General features: G+C 39.6%; 1 pseudogene; it reads left to right on the top strand.

Annotated features, from left to right (window-relative positions):
* Positions 1-307: 307 nt before the first annotated feature.
* Positions 308-2397, top strand: LOC116863099 (annotated as a pseudogene).
* The last annotated feature ends 2804 nt before the right edge of the window (positions 2398-5201 follow it).

Here is a 5201-nt window from a genome sequence, read left to right as displayed (position 1 = left end):
ATTCTGTTGTTTTAGGGTGGAATGTTCTGTATATATATATGGGGTCCATCTGGTGCAGTGTGTCATTCAATGCTCTTGTTTCTTTATTGATTTTCTGCTTTGATGATCTGTCTATTTCTGAGAGAGGCGTCTTAAGATCTCCTACTATTAATGTATTCATATCAATATGACTCTTTATCTTGATTAACAGTTTTCTTATGCAATTGGCTGCTTCCATATTGTGGGCATAGATATTTACAATTGTTAGATCATCTTGGTGGATAGTCCCTTTAAGAATGATGTAGTGTCACCCTCCCCAGGCCACCCAGCCCGCCCAGCTCCCCGGCGGAGAGCAAGGTTTCCTCCTGTTTCATAATCAGCCAGAACAATGTTCTATGCACATTTTGTCCTCAGTAAGAGAGGGCCTCTGGCCAAAATTTGGCTAGCAGCCCATTGGGATAAGAAGCTAACCAAAGCCCATGTGTTTGAGTGTAATTTAGAGAGCAGTGTGGAGAGAATCATCTCACCAAAGGTGAAGATGGCACTCCGAACATCAGGACATCTCTTACTGGGAGTAGCTCGAATCTATCACAGAAAAGCCAAATACCTCCTTGCAGACTGTAATGAAGCGTTCATTAAAATAAAAATGGCTTTTCAGCCAGGTGTTGTTGACCTCCCTGAGGAAAATTGAGAAGCTGCTTACAATGCTATTACCTTACCTGAAGAATTTCATGACTTTGATCAGCCACTGCCTGACTTAGATGACATCGATGTGGCCCAGCAGTTCAGCCTGAACCAGAGTAGAGTGGAAGAAATAACCATGAGAGAAGAAGTTGGGAACATCAGTATTCTACAAGAAAATGATTTTGGTGACTTTGGAATGGATGATCGTGAGATCATGAGAGAAGGAAGTGCTTTTGAGGATGATGACATGTTAGTGAGCACTAGCACTTCTAACCTCCTGTTAGAGCCTGAACAGAGCACCAGCAATCTGAACGAGAAAATTAATCACTTAGAATATGAAGACCAATATAAAGATGACAATTTTGGAGAAGGAAATGATGGTGGTATATTAGATGACAAACTTATAAGTAATAATGATGGCGGTATCTTTGACGATCCCCCCGCCCTGTCTGAGGCAGGTGTGATGTTGCCAGAACAGCCGGCGCATGATGATATGGACGAGGATGATAATGTATCAATGGGTGGGCCTGATAGTCCTGATTCGGTTGATCCTGTTGAACCAATGCCAACTATGACTGATCAGACAACACTTGTTCCAAATGAGGAAGAAGCCTTTGCTCTGGAACCTATTGATATCACTGTCAAAGAAACAAAAGCCAAGAGGAAGAGGAAGCTGATTGTTGACAGTGTCAAAGAGTTGGATAGTAAGACAATTAGAGCTCGACTTAGTGATTATTCTGATATTGTTACTACTTTGGATCTGGCACCACCCACCAAGAAATTGATGACGTGGAAAGAGACAGGGGGAGTGGAAAAACTCTTCTCCTTACCTGCTCAGCCTTTATGGAACAACAGACTACTGAAGCTCTTTACACGCTGTCTTACACCACTAGTACTAGAAGATCTTAGAAAAAGGAGGAAAGGAGGAGAGGCTGATAATTTGGATGAATTTCTCAAAGAATTTGAAAATCCAGAGGTTCCCAGAGAGGACCAGCAGCAGCAGCACCAGCAGCGTGATGTTATTGATGAGCCCATTTTGGAAGAGCCAAGCCGCCTCCAGGAGTCCGTGATGGAGACCAGCAGGACCAACATGGATGAGTCAGCCATGCCTCCACCACCTCCTCAGGGAGTCAAGCGAAAAGCAGGACAAATTGATCCAGAGCCTGTGATCCCTCCCCAGCAGGTAGAGCAGGTGGAAATGCCCCCTGTAGAGCTGCCCCCTGAGGAGCCTCCAAACATCTGTCAGTTAATTCCGGAGTTAGAACTTCTGCCAGAGAAAGAGAAGGAGAAAGAAGATGATGAAGGGGAGGAGGATGAAGATGCTTCCAGAGGTGATCAGGATCAAGAAGAAAGAAGATGGAACAAAAGGACTCAGCAGATGCTTCATGGGCTTCAGCGAGCTCTTGCTAAAACTGGAGCTGAATCCATCAGTTTGCTTGAGTTATGTCGAAACACAAACAGAAAGCAAGCTGCAGCGAAATTCTACAGCTTCTTGGTTCTTAAAAAGCAGCAAGCTATTGAGCTGATGCAGGAAGAACCATACAGTGACATCATTGCAACACCTGGACCAAGGTTCCACATTATTTGAGCAGCTAGAAGCATTTTAGCTAGTGTGCATTTCACTAGTGTATATGAATCGCCCCCATGTGTAGGGCACACAAAACCCTTTGAGGAAATTTAGATTTTTGTCTGTACAAAGTCTCTGCCTTCTTCATTTTTTTCCAGTATTTTATCAATTTCTGGAAACTGCTTATATGGATGTGTTTGTGGTCTGATGGAGAAAACAGGCACACCCAAGGACCCGGAAGATCATTTTAACAGTTGAGAACAGATGTGTGCAATATTGGCGCATGTAAATGTCGAGTAGCAGTTGAAAATCAGGATTTTTATCATAGTTCTCCATCACCGCATTGGAAAGGAAAACATGTCAGGGAAAAAAATTTTGACAATTAAGTGTGAGTCTTTGAGAGAAATAAGTCGTCTTTTCCGACTAGTAACACTGGCAGTCTTGTTAACAGCTGTTTTGGGGGATGGTGGCCAAAACAGACTGTCCTCTTGAGATACTATTTTAAAGTGTAATTCCATAATGACCAAGAGGGTGTGTGAAACTGTGCTGTCAACTAAACCCCTTCAGCTACAGAATGATAGGCCTTGGTTTAAAATATTCTTTGGTAAGTCATTTCATTTGAAACTTTTTAATGAACCCGACTATCCTAAAATCTGTTGTTTTGTTTTAGGAGGCTCTAAAATGAGCAGAAGTAGACTTTTTAGAGTAGAATATAAAAACGTTTATAACTTTACAGAAGCTCTAAATCAAAGTTTTAAAAAGATGTTTGGATATATTTGAGTACTCAGATCATGAAAATGGAAATTGCTAGGCCAACTAAAAGGACAGACTGATGGGAAATGAGACACCTGGTTGACTTAACCCTTAAGCAGACAATGCTGTTAATAAGTAATGGCTTCTCTGATATTTATTATAAGTTTTAGTACTGATCTTTTCCCAATGCTGCACACTCCTGTGTTTGAAACTTTATTTTAATGGCTTTGCAACAGCAATCCTATATCCAGTTTCCTATAATTTAAGAAAAGCATCCAAATAAAGGCTTTATTATTAACAGACCAGGTAGCACCAGAAATGATGTGACTGTTATGATTATCAGAACGTGTCTTAACTTTTTAGGGCAAAACCACTCACACACTGAAAGTTCTAGCTTAAGTGTTGGCACTTTTGTGGGGGAAAAAAATCACTTTTGAAACTCAGACTTCAGTGTATACCCAGTAATTTTAAATTATGTGAAATGTTTTAAATTAGTGAACTTGTAATTACTGTTTTGGTGATTCAGTTTCTTGAGAATGGTAAGTGTATAAAATTACTATTGCAGCTTTATTTTCAATATGTGCCTGTAAACCATGGATTTTTCTCCCTTTGTAAAAAGTTATTTGTAGATAATTGAATGTTTGATTATAGAAAGGTCATTAGTTTCTTGTTAACACATTTTGTTAGTCTGGTTTTGTTGCTTATCGGGTTTAATATTGTTCTTGAAAATAGTTGATGCTATGTTATGTATAACTTTTCTAATAAAAGTTGTGGTATAAGCTGTAAAAAATAAAAGAATGATGTAGTGTACTTCTGTATCTCTGACTACAGTCTTTATGTTTTAAATAGTCTTTAGTTTAAAATCTAATTTATCGGATATGAGAATCGCTACCACAACCTTCTTTTGAGGCCCACTGGAATGAAAGATGCTTCTCCATCGCTTCACTTTCAGTCTGGGTGTATCTCTAGGTTCAAAATGGTTCTCTTGTAGACAACATATGGATAGGTCCTGTCATTTTATCCAATCTGCAACCCTGTGCCGTTTTATGGGCGCATTTAGGCCATTCACATTGAGAGTGATTATTGATAGATACGTTTTTATTGACATCGTGTTACCTTTGAAGTCTCCTATCTTATTCTTCCACCAGTGCTTCTGTGTATTTGTATGTGTCCTGAGAATATATAAATCTTATACTGGGGATCTTTTTGAGGGGGTTCTTTTTTTTTTTTTTTTTTGCTTTTATATGTATTTTTTTTCTCTTGTCATATACATTTATCAGTCTTCTTGTTTGGTTTTTTTTTTTTTGTTTGTATATGTCATAAATCTTACCTTGGGGCCCATTTGGGCTGAGCCTTCTCTTTTATCTTTCTCTCTCTCTCTCTCTCTCTCTCTCTTCTTTTTTTCTTTTTCTTTTCTTTTTTCTCTCTTTCTTGTTTCTTTCGTTTGGGTGGGGACTCCTGATTGCTCAGAAGTGTTCCACGGTGCATTTTGACGACACCATAGTTGATACACCAGCTACATCCGTGCAACCATCTCTCACAAAAATGACTAGGAGGAGGAATGCCCAATAGAAGAAAAATTCAGAGGCTGGGCCATCTGCAACAGAGCTAATGGCTATTGACATAGAAAATATGTCGGAAAGGGAATTCAGGCTAACAATTATGCAAGCAATAGCTTGGTTGGAGAAAGCCATGGATGACCAAACAGAATTGATTACAGCAGAACTGAAAGCCACCAGGGATGATGTTCACAATGAGCTCAATGAGTTCCAATCAAATCTAAATTCTCTAAAATTAGGGTAACTGAGACAGAAGATAGAATTAGTGATCTGGAGGACAAACAGATAGAGAGAAAAGATCAGGAGGAAGCCTGGAACAAACAGCTTAGAAGCCACAAAAACAGAATCAGGGAAATAAATGATGCCATGAAACATTCCAATGTCAGAATCATTGGAACCCCTGAAGGGGAGGAGAAAAACAAGTCTAAAAGATAGAGTGGAACAAGTTCTCCATAAAAATTTTCACAATCTCACAAATGGAACCAGCATTCATGTACTAGAGGCAGAATGGTCTCCCCCAACATTATAAATTCTCGAAAGTCCTCAAGACACATGATAGTAAGAATGAGGAATCATAATGGTAGAGAAACTCTCTTGAAGGCAGGTAGGACAAAGAGGCTCCATACGAACAAAGAAAAGCCCATCAGAATAATGTCAGA

Source organism: Lontra canadensis, unplaced genomic scaffold, assembly GCF_010015895.1.
Source record: "Lontra canadensis isolate GAN:19392208 unplaced genomic scaffold, GSC_riverotter_1.0 scaffold521, whole genome shotgun sequence".
In the NCBI taxonomy this organism is placed as follows: Eukaryota; Metazoa; Chordata; class Mammalia; order Carnivora; family Mustelidae; genus Lontra; species Lontra canadensis.
The sequence above is the reverse complement of the archived record's forward strand: the minus strand, read 5'-3'. Positions and strand labels throughout refer to the sequence as shown.